The 18,801-nt window shown below is 35.5% G+C and overlaps 1 long non-coding RNA gene across 1 annotated transcript in view; it reads right to left on the minus strand.

The window, feature by feature from the left end:
• LOC131487613 (uncharacterized) overlaps positions 1-4,231 on the minus strand; it is a 70,990-nt gene extending 66,759 nt beyond the window's left edge. The window contains exon 1 of the long non-coding RNA XR_009249849.1: positions 4,117-4,231. This is a non-coding gene — a long non-coding RNA (uncharacterized LOC131487613). The remainder of the gene's footprint in view (positions 1-4,116) is intronic.
• Positions 4,232-18,801: the final 14,570 nt, after the last annotated feature.

Here is an 18,801-nt window from a genome sequence, read left to right on the forward strand (position 1 = left end):
ACATGATGCTCTATGTGGAAAATCTACAATACTCAACCAAAAAAATTGCTATAATTGATACATGAATTCAGTACAGTCACAGAATGCAAAATTAATGTACAGAAATCTGTTGCATTTCTACACACCAATAATAAAGCAGTAGAAGGAGAAATCAAGGAATCAATCCCATTTACAATGACACAAAAAACCATTAGATGTCTAGGAAGAAACCTAACCAAGAGGTAAAATTTCTGTACACTGAAAACTAGAACACTTATGGAAGAAATTGAAAAGGACGCAAAGAAATATAAAAACTATTCAATGCTCATGGATTGGAAGAACAAATATTGTTAAAATATCTATACTACCCAAAGCAATCTACACATTCAATACAATCCTTATGAAAACAACACCAGCATTCTTCACGGAGATAAAACAATCTTAAAATGTTATATAGAACCACAAGTGACACCAAATAGCCAAAGCAATCTTGAAAAAGAAAATCAAAGCTGGAGGTATAACGATTCTCAATTTCAAGTTACATTATAAAGCTGTAGTCATCAAGACAGCATGGCACTGGCAAAAACACAGACACACAGATTAACGGAACAGAACAGAAAACCCAGAAATGGACCCACACTATATGGTCAACTAATCTTTGATAGAGTAGGATAGAAAATACAATGGAAAAAAGTCTCTTCAACAAATGTTTTGGGAAAGCTGGACAAACAACATGCAAAATAATGAAACTGGACCACTTGCAACACATGCAAAAATAAACTCAAGATGGATGAAGACCTAAATGTGAGACCTGAAAGCATCAAAATCCTAGAGGAGAACACAGGCAGCCACCTCTTTGACATTGTCTATAGCAACTTCTTGCTAGACACATCTCTGTAGTCAAGGGAAACAAAAGCCAAAATGAACTATTGGAACTTCATTAAGATAAAAATCTTCTTCATAGCATAGGAGACAGTCAACAAAACTAAAAGGCAACTGACGGAATGGGAGAAAATATTTTCAAATGACATATCTGATAAAGGGTTAGTATCCAAAATCTATAAAGAACTTAATAAACTCAACACCCAAAAAACAAATAATCCAGTTAAGAATGGGCAGAAAACATGAATAGATATTTTTCCAAAGAAGACATTCAGATGGCTAACAGACACATGAAAACATGCTCAACCTCACTCATTATCAGGGAAATACAAATCAAAATTACAATGAGATATCACCTCACACCTGTCAGAATGGCTGAAATGAAAAAACAGGAAACAACAGATTTTGGCACAAATGCAAAGAAAGGGTAACCCTCTTACACTGTTGTTAGGAATGCAAACTGGTGCAGCCACTCTGGAAAACAGTATGGAGGTTCCTCAAAAAGAAATAGAACTACCCTAGAACTTAGCAATTGCCTGCTAGGTATTTCCCAAAGGATTCAAAAATCCTGATTTGGATGGAAATTTGTACTCTGATGTTTATAGCAGCATTATCAACAATAGCCAATGTACAGAAAGATCCCATGTATCTATCAACTGATGAATGGATACAGAAGCTGTGGTACGTATATACAATGGAATATTACTCAGCCATCAAAAAGAATGGCATCTTGCCATTTGCAACCACATGGATGGAACTAGAGTGTATTATGTTAAGTGAAGTAAGTCAGTCAGAGAAAGACAAATACCATATGATGTTACTCATATGTGGAATTTAAGAAACAAAACAGATGAACATAAGGGGAAAAAAGAGGGAGGCACACCATAAGACACTTTTAACTACAGAGAACAAACTGAAGGCTGATGGAGGGAACTATGTGAGGGATGGGATAAATAGGTGATGGTTATTAAGGAGGGCACTTGTGATGAGCACTGGGTGTTGTATGTAAGTGATGAATCACTAAATTCTACTCCTGAAACTAATATTACACTGTATGTTAACTACCTAGAATTTAAAGACTTGAAATGACAAAAAGGTACATTTTTATTATATGTAATTTTTAAAACTGAATGTTTTAAAGAAGCTTAAAATATCAGGTTGTTTTTGGCAATGAAAATGTGAGTCATTTTTGTTCTTAGTCTTTTATGTGTTAAAAGCATATTAATAAATGTTATCTAAAATGTAAAAAAAAAAAAAAGCTAAACTACTGCAGACAGCAAGGTAGTATTGAGATTAAGAGATGAACTTGACATCCTACATATGTCATTTAGAAACTTGATTCTGGGGGTACCTGGGTGGCTCTGTCAGTTGGGCATCCAACTTCAGCGCAGGTCATGATCTCGCGGTCTGTTAGTTCGAGCCCTGCATCAGGCTCTGTGCTGACAGCTCTCTCTCTCTCAAAAATAAACATTAAAAAAATTAAAAAAAAAACTTGATTCTGTTCCCAAATAGCTATATGACTTTGGGAAGAATTACTTAAACTCCCCAGAGTTCATTTATTCATCTGCAAATTGGATTAACAATATTATGACGATGGCCTCTTTGAAGATTTAATGAAATCATATATACCAAGATTTAATCAAGAGTTAATGAAATCACTATATATGTGAAAATATATATATTCTACCATAGTGCACATATTAGACTTTTAGTAGGTGGCTTTGATATTGGATTTAATGAGTTCTTCTTCCTCCACTTCTTGAAGGTGAATTGTAAAGGACATAGAAAGAATAAGAATTTCTTGTATTCAAAAACTGAAAGAAGAAAAGGGCACTAAGACATTGAGTCACTGGAGATAAGTGTCGCAGGAGAGACAAAAAGATCTATCAAAGAGGCAGTGGAAAAACAGCCAGGACATAGACTACATGTCCATTAATTCTCCTAAGAAATAGGAAGGTTAAAAGTGGGGTCTTCTGAATTCATGCTTTTTCCTTTGCGAAGACTTATGGTACTGTCCTCTGAAGAAATTAATTTATTCAGGAAACATTTATTAAGTGACTCATAGAAGCCAGGTACTGGAGACTTGTGTCCTGAAACTGTCAGAAATAATCTCTTAATGCATTTGGGTCATTGAATAGTGGAGTTGGAAATAGCCATTAAGGTATTGTAGCCCACTAATTTCCAAATATGTAAATTAACTTATGTTCACCCTTTACCCCAAACAGATCCTGAGTAGAAATAGTTTATTGGGAGGTAAAGCAAAGATCAGGAAAGAAGAATAAGTAAGGAAATCCAAATGAAAGGGTACATTACAGTGATAGATTCTTCTAGGATGACCTGAGCTTAGTCCAGAAGCCAGTCACACACATACCTCAGAGTGTGAGGGAACTAGAATACACCAGCACCTCAACTCCTGCAGTGATGCTGGGATAGGGTGGAGTTAATTACTCAGCATTTCTAGTCTTGTTATAGGCACACAAAACACTGAGGGTTGGGACAGAGAAAGCCCCCAGGCAAGAGGAAGCAGGGAATGGCATATTGAATTTTGGCAGATTTGCACTAAAATGGTAAGAGGAAGGGGTTCTGGATGGGGCTAATGCCCTTATAAACTTAGACATTATTTTGATAAGAGCTAGGTTAGGCAAACATAAGAAGTTCTGTTTTTTTTTTTTTTTGTTTTTTTTCACTCTAGGTCCTTTCAGTTCTATTAGTATTTGAATGAAATATATATTGTGTAGCTTCTGGATAGGGGTATATTATGAGTGATTGCCACACAGTTTAACAAACATTCCTTTTATCTCCCAAACATTGTATAGGACTAGGTCCTTTCTTAGCAGGACTTTAGAGTTCTAAGATCTAATCTCATTGCCTATATTTTACAAATAAGGAAAATTAGGTTTATAGAAGTAGTAATATGTTCATAAGGACTAAAAGTGCAGAAATGTAGAAAGAAGACATAGATTTGTCTGGTAAGAGTTAAGGCAGTGGGAACCAGAATCTGTGACAACAATTTCCTGTTCCTTCTGTAGAGGTCGCCTTTAGGCAATAAACTTGAACAATGCAAACTTGAGCAAGGCAAAAGGGCCCACAGTGATGACAGACTGCAAACAGGCTCAGTAACAAACAGGCTACCCTAAAATGGCCATAGGTGCTAACTAACAAATGGGCTAATTACAACCAGGCACAGTTACCAAAAAAGGGAAAATTCCGTGTTCCCATACTTCCTCACTCCACCTTATAACTATAGTCCCTTACCACTACCTCCTGGCATAGAGACTCTCCTTTGCTGTCCTCTCAGCTGCTCCCTGCCTTGTATTCAATAAACTTCTATCTCCTTTCTTCTGTCTTGGGTGAATTCTTTTACTCCTGCATTGCTGGCCTCCAACCAATCGGAACACACCACACCTTCCTCGTTCTAATTCTATCTATTCTCTTCTTAGCCTCTAATACTGGCTCTATTTTCTGAGACCAAAGCTTTCCAGCAACCTGTGTCTAAAATACACATTTTGTTATAACCATCATATAAATTATGATTACCTAATAAAATTAGGGATTATTAGATAATATAATGATATTTTAATATTAGTTAATATATTAGCATATTGATACCAATACATTAGTAATATGCCATTGGTATTATTATTTCACCTCTTCTCAACAGAGAACTTCTAATTCTTTATTTTCTATTTATTATCCATTTAAAAAATTATGCATGGAGGGTTATTCTTGTTTACTAAGCGAGAACATGAGGCCGAGAAATGTGATGAAATAAGTTATCTGAATCAACAATCAAACCCTTGGCTTTGACCAGCTGAGGCTGGTACTGGTTACACCAATTTTCCTCCCTTCTCAAAGCCCTTGAGTTGATGTTTTAGAATATTTTAATCAGAGTTGTAGTGATCTGGTATAAAGTTTAAATCACTTTTCATAAACTGGTAGCTCTCAGGCATGAGTTTCATATGGCATACCTTGTGAAAATGCCACAATGTGAAGGAAAACCATGATGGAAGTCACACCAAGTAGCCTCAACCCACAACTGAGCTATAATGTAATATTTGTAGTGAAACCTTGGTTTGCAAGCATAATTCATTCTGGGAACATGCTTGTAATCCAAAGCAGCTTTATATCAAAGCGAATTTCAAGAACCATTAGCTCAGTTGTGATCATGTGACATTCAACGTCACGTACCACTTGTATTACAAGACATCGCTTGTTTATCAAGTTAAAATTTATTAGAAATGTTTGCTTGTCTTGCAGAACACTCACAGAACAATTTACTCACAATCCAAGGTTTTACTGTATCTCCATACAATAATTATTTTTCTGAGTTTGCTATTTGTATTTATATTGATCCTCAGTTGTTTTAGTCCTGGGGATCAACTACCTCTAGAAAATTGGTGGGTAAGTCAAACAAATCCACATGAGTGTTGACTGAGGCTCCTGGAAAGGGACTGATCATGAAAAGAATACCCGGCTCAGAAAAACTATGATATAACATCAAAGACTTAGTCTACTTTCAGAGGGAAAATTCTAACAACCATAGCTTTCTTATTTGAAAGAGATCCTTGTGCATATATCTATGGAATAATGCATGGATTATTTGGTGGTAAAGAAGTACCCAGTTTAGGGGGAAAGGACAGAAATAGACATTCAATTTAAAAGATGACTAAATGTTTTGAGATTCAAATAGTACTCTTTAGGATCCATTAGAGACAACAAAGGGCAGAAAAGGGAAAGAAATGATCTGGATACTTTACACCGGGCAACTCTGGTTAGGGTCTATTTCAATGCATGAAAACTGAAAGAAGACTGTGGAGCCAATGGTCACAGAGGTTACATACAAATGGTGAATGAGATCAGAAGTGAAATAAAACTATTTTCATCAAATGGAAACCATGTCTCTCCAGAAACAGATAGGGGGACAATATTGCTCAAATTTGTGCTACTTTATTAGTAAATCAGTTAAGAACATTTAAACAGAAGTTATTATGATAGTAATAGAAATAAAACAACAATGCATATTTTGTGAATCTTTATAGTTTCTAAAGCACTTTCTCATATATGATCATCTTTAATTTCAAATTATTCAAGTTACTCCAGGAAAATCCAAGAGATCCATATTGTAACTGTTGCCATATACTTTAGTCCAAACAATTGTTTCCTAAATAGACAAGATCAATTCTAAGTAATTGTTTGGTTCCTATCTCTGAGGTCCTTTAATAGTGCTTCTAAATAGATGTGCAATCTACTTAACTGTGAAATTTGAAAAATTGCAATACTCAATAACTATTCTTATCAATATATTTCCTTAGCTGATAAAATTGAAGTTAAAAAGGTTCATGCCACAGAAGCATTTCTTGACTTAAATATGAAGTATAGAATCACTGTATAGTGACTGTTGCAGGAATCAGTGTGTTAGCCTACCCATTAACTTGATACTTTACCACATAAGTTGGTTTCCACCATTGCTGCCACTCAACCAGATGTTGAACATTGTCATTCCTCAACTACATACTTGTCAATCATCCATGGGACACACATTTCAGCTGCCAACTCTATTACCTTTCCTGCATAAAACTTTCTCAGAAACCTAGTGGTAACTGCAGAGGTAAGGCTATATCACATACTGTTGTTGGGTTCTGGGTAATTGTCATATTTTTAATTTTATTTTTTAATGCAAATAACAGGTCTCCATTTGGTTTGTAGATTTTATAATTGGAGAACTGTATTTGTAAACCTCAGGAAGTCAAAAGTGGAAACAATCATCATTGAGGAAGAAACAGAACAATTTTATTAGTAGTATATTTGTCTAGATTGTTGTGCATTTTTCCCAGATCTCATTTTACATCTAGGTTGAATCATGAAATTAATGCTTTTATAATTCAAAATGCGTCAATTATTGGCAATTTCATATGGTTCAATTTAATAGAGAAAATAGACACAAAACTTTTGATAGGTCTGTAACAGCTAACAGGTATTTTTCATGATGAGATGGCTGAAATTATGATCAATATGCACTGTAAAATTTTAGGCTATTCTATTAATCATAGATTTAGTTTTTCTTCATTCATTTAGTGAATATTTATTGAGTCATGACCATATGCTGCTATGTATAGGGCATAGTACAGAAGAGACAATTTCTTTACCCTCACAAAATTCACAATTTAGTGAGGAAATGAAAATTAATAATATAAATAAATAAAAGGTAGTTACGATGTGTTAAATAGTAAAAATTTATTTTTTTCTTAAAAGTTTTTATTTAAATTCAAGTTACTTAACATGCAGTATAGTACTAGTTTCATGAGTAGAATTTAGTGATTTGTCACTTACATATAACACCCCATGCTTATTCCAACAAGTGCCCTCCTTAATGCTCCTCATCCATTTAGCCCATGCCCTCACCCACCTTCCCTCCAGCAACCCTCAGTTTGCTTCAGACTCTACAGTTAAGAGTCTTCTATGGTTTGCCTCCCTCTCTGTTTTTATCTTCTTTTATTTTTCCTTCCCTTCCCCTATGTTCATCCATTTTGTTTCTTAAATTACACATAATGAGGGAAATCATATGGTATTTGTATTTCTCTGACTGACTTACTTTACTTAGCATAATACATGCTAGTTCCATCTATGTCATTGCAAATGTCAAGTTTCATCCTTTTGATGGCTGAGTAATATTCCACTGATATATACACCACTTCTTCTTTATCCATTTATCAGTTGATGGAGATTTAGGCTCTTTCTATAATGTGGCTATTGTTGATTATGTTGCTAAAACATCAGGGTGCAGGTACCCCTTTGAATCAGTATTTCTGTATCCTTTGGGTAAATACCTAGTAGTGCAATTGGTGGATCAGAGGGTAGTTCTATTTTTAACTTTTTGAGGAACCTCCATACTGTCTTCCAGAGTGGCTGCACCAGTTTGCATTCCCACCAACGGTGTAAGAGTGTTACCCTTTCTCTGTACCTTTGCCAACATCTGTTGCTTCCTGTGTTGTTCATCTCAGCCATTCTGACAGGTGTGAGGTGGTATCTCATTGTGGTTTTGATTTGTATTTCCCTGATAATGAGTGATGTTGAACATTTTTTCACATGTCCATTAGCTGTCTGGATGTCTTCTTTGGAGAAATGTCTGTTCATGTCTTTTACCCATTTTTTAACTGGATTATATGTTTTTTGAGTGTTGAGTTTGATAAATTCTTTATAGATTTTTTGGATACTAACCCTTCATCAGATATATCATTTGCAAATATCTTCTCTCATTTTGTTGGTTGTCTTTTAGTTTTATTGATTGTTTCCTTTTCTTTACAGAAGCTTTTTATCTTGATGAAATCCCAATACTTCATGTTTGCTTTTGTTTCCCTTGCAATACTAATAATTTCAAAGAAAAAAGGAAAAGCAGAGAAAGAGGATTAGGTTGTGGAAATGGGGAAAGCAGTTTAAAGTGGCTTATCTCAAGGAATAGAAAAAAACCTGAACTGAGTGACAAAATAATTATTCTAATGTATTATAGATTATTAAAATCCCAACAGAAGAAATAGCAAGTGCAAAGGCCCTGAAGCGAGAGTGCCTGGTAAAGGCAAGAAGCCAACGTGGATAGACTACAGCAAGCCTGAGGGAGGATAAAGAAACTACATGAGATCATGTAGGCAGTGAGCACACACAGAAAAGAGAAGGGGTCTGAGAGCTAAGTCTTGGCACAGAATGACCAGAAGTATATCAAGAAAATCAAGTGATTGAGAAATTCTGAAAGGTAGATTATATATATATATATATATATAATCTACCTTTCAGAAGGTAGACACACACACACACACACATATATATGTGTGTATATATATATATATATATATATATATATATATATTCCTTCATTAGGAATGCAGGACTACAGTTTTGTATCCAAGATTTTACCAAGTTATAGTAAAGAATATAGAGACAGACCAGTTCTTAGGATGTCTTTGTATGGAAGAAACATCTGGATTATATAAAATCATTAGATATTAAATGTCACCTATACTTCTCCATCCTCATATAATGATGACTAGTAGCACTATGGATGATATATAATATAAACATATTTTATATTATTTTAAACATAGTACACACTTTTGTCCATGTGCTATGGATATTCTATTAATACTGAAAAATCACCCTATTATTCTTGTTTACAGGGTCTACGAGTCAGAGGAAAGCTTACGCAGAAAACAGAAAAACTGCCTACCCTCTGAAAACAAACTTCAATTCCTGTTCCATTTCTGAGCTCTTTATTTACCCGTAAATGATGACTCCAACAACTCAGGTCTTGTGAGATATCAATAACCCTTAACTCACACCCATTTACAGAGTCATTTGGCACTTCCTCTTACACACACAGAGCTGACTCTGGAGACTGAGCTTCTATTTCCAGCTCCCCAGATGAGTCATTTAACCTCTCTTTACCCTTTAAAGATAGGAATAAATTGTTCCTTGGCCTTCCTCACCAAGATGAAATGGCTATTGGTGAGATAATGTCTATGAAACAATTTGAATGTCTTAGGGAAAAAAAGGGGGGCCAACTGTTTTTGGAGCAGCTTGCTGGAATTTCTGACCCAGAGGCTGAAAAGGAAACCCATGAAATTGCATGCTTTCCGTGACTTTATGAATACTGGGGAAAGGTGAAGGGAGATCCTCTCTTGCCTGTACCAGGGATGCCATTCCTCTATGGTTGCATGAAGGTTTAAGGAGAGAGGCTTGGCTACCTTGAATAAATTTCTGACGAATAATGATTGCTTTCACAGTGGTTCACTAGGTGTAGGCACATCTAAAAGATGTGCATGACACTCAAAGACAGCAGACTGAAGGATTCTAATTTCTGAGAAAGCAACTCTTCCCTGTTTTCTGGCTTATGGCATTAGCATCTACCAATTTGGCTTCAGAGATAAATCTGGAAGTCATTCTAGTTTTCTTCATTCACCACATTCAATGAACTTCCAAACTCTGTCTACCCTCTGTCATCACTCCCTTGCTCGGCACTACCTGCCTCTTTATCCTTACTATTTGCTTTAATCAGTCTACCACCGTGCTATTACCTTGATTACTGTGGTCTTCTCTCACTGATTACCTGACCTACTTAGTCTTACCTTTCTGCATTTCATCTTTCACATTCACATCTTTTTGTCTGCTTCCTGATGCTTCCATCAGACCCCTCACCCCACCACTCCCAAATACAGCCTTTGTTCCAGCCATGCTGAGTTATTTATAGCTCTCCAAAAGCACAGTGCTGTTTCACCTCTGGCTCTTATACATATGCCTTCTGCCAGAGATACTTTTCTTTCCTTCTATAAGATCAACTGTTTAGTACGGTGGTTGAGCAAGGGCTTTAGCAAAGATCGAACTCCCCTCCCCTATCGAACTAATTGTCTTTGGGCAAAGTTTGAACTTCTCTGTTCCTCAGTGCCTTCTCTTCAAAATAGAGATAATAATAATAATTATGTCATAGGCTGTGATATGATCAGATGTGATAAATTATGCCAAGTACTTAGCACATCTTAAGAAATCCAAAGCTTCATTTATTACTATCCTATTTTGGCTGTCTTACTTACACCTGCTTATTTCCTTTTTTGTAAACCTTTGTTATCACCCTCCCCCTGCAGCAGAGCAATTGCTTACTCCTTCTTTTGTCCTACTCCTTTCACTTAGGTAGATAGTGGAAGAATCCTAACATGTTTGAAATCCTTTGCTATGTCTATAATGCTCACAGGATTGTGAAAATTTATTGAGGGTAGATCCAGGCCTTATTCATCTCCCAAATTCTGGCAAATAATAGGTCCTTAGTTAAATAGGTATCAAAGAAATAAGGTTGCTGTTACTATTTCTGAAACCGTACATTTCTGAAATGTTCAGAAACAGTTCAAAAACTATTTCTGAAATTTGGTACCATGTTTTAATACTGAATATGTGACATGTTGAAAGAAATACTACTGCAAAGTTGCTGACGGCCCTTTGCTCATAGATGTAGATAGACAGTCACTGTTGTGTAGCAGCTCAGCTAGTCACCATAGCATCTGCCCCTTCACAAGGTCCATGGGCTTTGTCCTCCCTCCCCTTGCTGAAGGAGCTATGGCCTCCAACATTCTGTCATTTTAAACTAGCTTTGATCCTTTCAGTACTATTTGTTCTATTTTGTTTTACAAAGCAGCCAAAGCCATTCACAGTAATTACACATACATACGTGCACACACACATGCCATTATACAATCCTCACCCGCACCATTTCAATTGGCCAAATATTACGTCCTTGTATGAAATGAAATATTTCTTACTTAACCATACACTTATTGTTGTTTGTTTATATTATTTCAAACTTTTCAACTTGGTATAATAAAGATTTTTACTTCCATTTTTGTGTAACCCCTTTATTTCTTTCTCCCTCAGGATACAAAAGAGCATTATAAATAATGAGGAAGATACTGCAGATTGGCTCATTAAATACTGACTGCCTCCCTTGTAGATTCCCTTCTGCACTCTGGCATTTGAGAAACTACATTTATTAGATTCCAGGGTTCAAGGCCATTGCAAGGGGATTGGTCCTCCTTCAAGCATAGAGGTGGTAGTGTTTAGTTCTTCTGACTTGTGTGGCAGATGTGTTGGTTACAGGCCCCATTAATTCTGTAAATGAATACTCTTTAATAAATCTTTGTTGTCTCAAATTAGGTACAGTGGATACTGTCATCTACCAGGAGTCTGGAATGATATAGGTGATGCTTCTGAATTTTTAGGCTTTTGAATACATATTACCTAATTTATCTTCAAAATATTTATACTATTTACATTCCCACAAGCAGTGTACAAGTTTCCATTTTTCTAAAACTTCATCATCAGTAGGTATTATTGTTAAAAAAATTTAAAAAACACTCCAAACAACCTAATTCCAATATCTGCATGCTTTCTTCCAGAATCATGGAATGAATGAACGAATGAATGAATGAATAAATAAATAAATAAATAAATAAATAGAGTCATTTATTTTCTCAATAGCATATTTTATTTCATTTTATTTTATATTGGGGGTTTTATTGTATTCTTTCATTTTATTTCTTTTTTTTCATGATAACAAGTGCATTCTTTAATCCCCATCCCCTATTTCTCCCACCCCACCCACCCACCTCCCCTCTGGTAACCATCTGTTTGTTCTCTAAAGTTAAGAGTCTATTTCTTGGTTTGTGGTTTCTCTCACTCTCTCTTTTTTCCTTTTGCTTGTTTGTTTTGTTTATTAAATTCCACATATGGGTGTGATCATATGGTATTTGTCTTTCTCTGACTTATTTTACTTAGCATTATACTCTCAATAGCATATTTTAATTCAATACTACCTTTGTTTATATTCCTGATTGTTACATACTTTTTAAAAAAAAATAAGTTTATTTATGTATTTAGGGGGAGGGGAAGGGAAAAGGGAGAGGGAGAGCGAGAATCCCAAACAGGCTCTGTGCAGAGCCCTACCCGGGGCTGGATCTCAGGAAGTGAGATCAGAGTATGATGCTTAACTGACTGAACCACCCAGGTGCCCCACATGTTACATACTGAATGTCTCTTATGTGTACATATTATATATATCTTCTGTAATTACATCTTTAAAAGCCTATGATTTGGGATTTTAGCCATTAACCCTTTCTACAAATTAAGGTCAACAAGACTTTACAGGTATACTTACAACAAGTAAGTGAAAGTATGAGAATCCAAATTCATGTAATCTGACCTATTAGCTCATGCTAATTCCAGCTCAGCACTATCCTATGGGATCATCTATTAGCCCTCACACTCCTTCTCTTGATATGTGTAATTTATAAAATTTGTATTATTAATATTTACTGTGGGCAAAAGAAACAATTTCTAAATAAATATATTTTTAAATTTAAACTTTTGGGGCACCTGGGTGGCTCAGTCGGTTAAGCGTCCGACTTCAGCTCGGGTCACGATCTCACGGTCAGTGAGTTCGAGCCCCGCGTCGGGCTCTGGGCTGATGGCTCAGAGCCTGGAGCCTGCTTCTGATTCTGTGTCTCCCTCTCTCTCTGCCCCTCCCCTGTTCATGCTCTGTCTCTCTCTGTCTCAAAAATAAATAAATGTTAAAAAAAAAGATTAAAAAAAATTAAACTTTTAATCATTGTTGCTAGGGCACTAGGCTAATTTACTAAAATAAAACATGTTATTCATGACAGTTGTTTCCCTCAAAGATAAACCAGTGTTGTTTAGCCCACCTACTCTCTGATAACTGCCTGATATACATACACTTATACCATAAACAGTATGAAATTGTAAGGATGTATATGAAAACATGATTTGCATACAAGTGACATGTGTAAGTCCCATCCTTGTTTACTACAATATGAAAGTACTGATAGGGATGATACACTGTTATGCCAATAAAACAAGTTGTTTCTAAATGGTCCAGGATCCTAATTAGCATAAGGAGCCTAGCCTGACACAGAATATCTGAATGGCATAGGTCATTTCCATCACCTAGAACTGTTTTGTTAAAGAACACACCCAAACAAAGGATTGCTCTGATGCAATATTTAGAAGTAAACAGAAGGCCAAAGTAGGAACGTGACTAATGTCCTGGAACAAGGTAGTGCATACCTTCTTTTCTGTTGGCTCATAGCTGTTTCATTGTTAAATTGACCAACCGTGTGTTGGCTTGTTAAATGAGAATTATGTAAGAGAGTAACTTGTATAGTTTCCAGGTTGCCTCTTCTGATTAATATCTTGAAACTGAGTCTTCTCTAACCTGAGTCGGCCAACAATCTGAATTCAAAGTGACCATTCAAATAACATAATTGACATTTGTCTCAAATAAAATGTTTATCTTCCAGGAAGGGTTAATAGGTCACTCCTTTTTGCTTCCTTATCACCTTTTGTTTATTTCATTGATCGCACTTATTACCTTGAGTGTGCATGCGTGTTTCCTTCTGAACATATTGTTTTTACTTCCTAGATATTTTTGCTGCTTAAGATTTTTTACACACTTTAGCACTTAGTTCAGTAGTTGATATAGTGAAATGAGAATGAAATCTGTGAATGGAAAAATAAACCTTTCTCAGTTGCTAAGAAGTGGGCTCTAGAATCCTAGGATATAGCATAGAGGAAGAAAAAAAGATATTAAAAAGAAAAAGTAGTGACTCTTTCAACATTTCTTAGGGTGTGATTATTTGTAAGTGGGTGTATAAATAGTTAACACCTAAGTAAAGTTGCAATCTAATCTGATTGGTTGGGTGAAAAATAGAAGATGATTATTGTAGTTGGGCACAAGCATAGAAAAATTCAAGCTCCACTGAAAGGTGATTTCCACAAAATAAAAGAATACAATACTGACACATCAAAAATAATATTGGAGTACCTCCAAAGCTGCAATTTTCCAATTGTTAAAATGATGATAATGACATTTGACCAACATCTATCTCCTAGAGTTGATATAAGAAATGAAAAAGAAAATATGTGAAAGTCTTAATGGATACTTGATTAAAGATCACTGCTTTTTTTTCTGTTTTGCCACTTACTGATCTAGCATATACTATGTAAATTCCCTGACTCTGTCCATTCATAGAAAGCAATAAGGATAACTATGTTCTGATTGCTATACACCCACAGCTTCTGCTGTACCTACCAGGATATCCTCACATGTTGATATAAGCTCAAAGAGTCCCAGCAGCAATAAGATTAACTGATTAAATAAGGCTGATGGAATAGATGGTATTAAGGATACTAGTTGATTTTTTTTCCCTAAAGTCACAAGTTGGCTGATGATTGCAACGTAACTGAGATATTTATGATACTTAAAAAAAGCTGAGTGTTTTTATAACCCAAATAAATATACACATACAAAACTGAACATTCAAGTATATTACATAATCCATAAAAAGCGTAATGATTCATCTGGATTACATTCTCATTTAAATCAATCCAAAGAAAGAATTACTTGGAAATTGTTCTGTTTGAAAAAGTTAAAATCCTTGCTAGACAAAAAGAAATTAATAAGATAGTCATTGATCTTAAGAAATTCAATACCTAGTATAAAAGATAAAGTTAAACAAATTAACGTTGAATAAATCAGAATATAACTTGCTACATACAAAAAGTGAGGTACAAACCTCATTATATAAGCTCTTGGAACTGTGTGATTACTAAAAACATAGCATTTATCACACTTAACCCTCATTTCCTGAAACTTTATATGTACTAAATAATTTTAAATTTGGATATATGGATGAATGGGAATTAACAAATATATTTTTCTATGTTGGATATAGCATTTCCCAAGTTGGCTGTGTTGTCTGCTCATTTGTTGTCACATTTGGCATTTGGTCTCTTAGTAACAATGATCACAGTACTAGTGAATACCCTCTGTATTCATAGCTCAATGAATATCAGCCTGTAACTTGTCTTTATCAGCCAAGCAAGAAATTTGAAACTTGTAGATAATGTTTCCTTATATATCCAATCAATCATGCAGTTCTGTTAATTTTACATCTTTAATATTTCTTATGTTTCTTCTGTACCCAACATCCTTACTTACATGGTCAAAGATTAGGCCCTTAATTGTCCATTACTCAAACTATTGTGATACCCTTTTTTGACTCTCTGCCTCTACGGGATGCCATAGTTAAAACGAAAGTCTGACCATATCATTCCCCGTTTTATAACACCTCAATGGCCCCTCATAATCTTCTGGGCAGAGATAAATTTTATAGCACAGCTTACAGGAACTTCCTTGGTTTGGGCCCTGCTTCTTTTCCCCTCAATCACCAGCTACTCCTCTTTCACAAAGAATGCTCCAGTAACAAAATATTTATTGTGATTCTGAAAAAACATCATGCTATTTCAGTGTTCTGAGATTTTATTAAATCTTTTGACTGTGCTTATAAATTTCTATTTGTTATCACAAGTAACCTGTACTCATTCTATAATACGAAACTCAGTTATGTTCTCCATGAATATATTCTAGAGAGTCTTAACCTCAAGGATGTGTTAGGTAAACAACCTTTGCATTAGCAGATTGCTCCTTCCTCAATCCTAGCACTATGGTGTGGTGGCCAAGACTGGGGCTATGGAGATAAGTGCATAGGGATTCAAATCCCTCCTCCCCCACTTTGGAAAATTACCTTAACCTTTCTAAAAACTCTCTTCTCATCTCCAAAATGAAGTTTAAAATGAAAATTCATCAGATTGAGAAGATTGCATGATATTATGCAAATAAAGTCTTTTGCAGAGGATCCAAAAACATAGGAAAGGCTCCATAAATTTTACCTATTGCACCAGCTGTTACAACACTGAAGGGAAATCATGTCTTACCATTTTCCTCACTAGACTAGAAGATTTTGAGAGTAGTGACCTTGCTGTATTCATCTGTGTATCTCCAGAGGTGGATCCAGTGTCTGACACTTAGTAACCACCTAAAAGCTTTTTGTTGAACCAAAACAAGCATACGGACCTTCCTTTACCATTTACAAACACTATTAGGAATATTGTCATAGTGTTAAAAAAAATGAACTCATTTACTATATATTCAATTATTATTATATCCATTTTGTAGATGAGGAAATTGAGGCATGGAGGGGTTAAGGTAATTGTCCAAAGTCAGAGCTAACAAGCAGCAGACTAGCTGTGACAGTAGATTTTTTGAGAGTAAAGCCTTTGTTATATCTTCTGTAGCACAGAATAGTCTCTACATGGAAACGATGGTTCTTTGACAGGCTTCCTCATTAGCTGCAAGACTCAGACACAGTTTTATGCTTGTCATCATTTGCACTTAATGCATCAGGGAATTTAGGTTTTGCACCAAACAAAAGCCATTAGGAGTAATTCTAATGGCAACATAAGGCATCTAGCAAATAACTCTATGTTGATGCTTGAGCATATCTTATTTCCTGGAAATTGCAATGGACAATTTGATCGGAATAAAGCATTGGATTGTAATGAGAATCTCTTTATAAAATACATGTCCTGGCAAGAGAAAGATTATTCATGAAGTAAAGAATTGCAATAACTTTTTACTGTCCTCAAAATACCCAGACTTGATCACAAGTAAGCTATAATGAATGCAAGTAATTAAAGCAGTTACCAATAAGTATTAAGTCATTTCCTCCCTTAAATTTTGAATACATTTAGCTGAGCAGGAAGGGTAGATTTTTGTCTCTGTCACTGGGAACACCTGGCAGGCTTTATTTGGCTTGGTATACTCTAAATAAGCTTGCTGTGGCTAGAGCTTTATTCTGATACTTACAACTTCCTCCCCAACTGCTGTCTATCTAGAACTTGTCCATTCTTCATGGAGAAAAGCATATCCTTTCTCTAACTCACAACTTCCTCAAAAAAGTTTCAGAGCCTTTCTAATGTATCAGGTTGAAGCATGTATAACTGTCAATATTCAGCAATTTTTGACCACAAAAAATAGAAGATTCATATATTTCCATCAAATATATGTGATATGAACTCACCATCCATTATCTATTTCTCACTTTGGTATTCCTAAGATCTGTAAGTGCTTTGTTTGGAAAGTTGTTAAAGAACCATACAAAAAAGCCTGAAAGTATAATAAAAAAATAAAAAACGAAAACCCTCTATGTCTGTGCATATGTGTGTGTGCATATACTGTGTGTGCAAGTACACACAATCTGTGAAGTCATGTAAATAAATGAGAAGGGAAAGAGGGTCAACAATTTTTACTGCCTCCTAGATACTCCACTGCATGTTAGGGGATCCTCTATATTCTTTTCTTTCAGCCTCACAGACTTGAGAGTTGGGCATCACTGTACCCATTACATACACAAACAAAACAGCAAGAAGACAGGCCTAAAAAATCCAGACCACTTGAAGTTATATTGCTTTAGCAGGTTTATATCCTAGTCCAGGCATCTCAAAACACCATCCCCCTCTCTACTGCACATCACAACATACACCTGTATTTTGTATTATAATTTATATACATATAAATTCATGCCAGTCAAATCAGAGCCAAAATACTATTGGGTACTTCTGTGACTGCCTCAGTAGGTGACAGCTTTGTGTCATTGCAACATGACACACTGCCATTCCCCACACCTGACACGGACAGTGAACCAGGGCAACCGGCTATACAGATAATGGAACATAAGCACAATTCTGTGTTCTCAATGAGAGTGGAAATTCCTCAACATGGGGCCTCCCTAAGAAAAAATAATAAATAAATAAATAATAAAATATTAAAAGAAAAAACAAAAATAAGACAAAAAACCCAAAAAAATAAAGCATGGGTATCATTTTGTGAAGACATCTAAAATATTTTTAGGATGATTAAGTTCTTTTTTTTTAAGTTTATTTATTTATTTTGAGAGAAAGAGAGAGAATGCAAGTGGGTGAGGAGTAGATAGAGAATCCCAAGCAGGTTCCTCACTGTCAGCACAGAGCTGGACAGTGGACTTGGTCTCATGAACTGTGAGATCATGACCTGAGCTGAAATTGACAGACGCTTAACCAACTGAGCCACTCAGGCACCCCAAAGAGATCTCTGTGCCAAAAATTCTTGTGCTAGCATATATCATTCCAGTCACAGTGTCTCTGCCAATCGTATGTATGTGTATTGAAAGAACAGTTTTATACTATCTGGGTAGAAAAGGGAATATTGTGTTATGCATTGTCCCCTTTAATATATACAAATATCTGTATATGTGCATACTCTTATATACCCTATAAGGCAGCTGCTAGTAAATATTTACACATCTATTGATTCTTACCTTCAATTCATCCTTCCTTCAACTCTGAAGTTATTCAACTGGGCAAACATGTAGATGCAAAGACTTTAGATATTCAAAGTATCTGAGATATTGAGCACTTAGCCTATAGAATTGTTAAGCTACATCCCAGAGGTGAAAGTTCTCTTGATATAGATTCCAATCACTGAAACTGTGGCCTCATGATTATGTTTATGAT

This window comes from Neofelis nebulosa, chromosome 10 (genome assembly GCF_028018385.1).
Source record: "Neofelis nebulosa isolate mNeoNeb1 chromosome 10, mNeoNeb1.pri, whole genome shotgun sequence".
NCBI classification, from domain to species: Eukaryota; Metazoa; Chordata; class Mammalia; order Carnivora; family Felidae; genus Neofelis; species Neofelis nebulosa.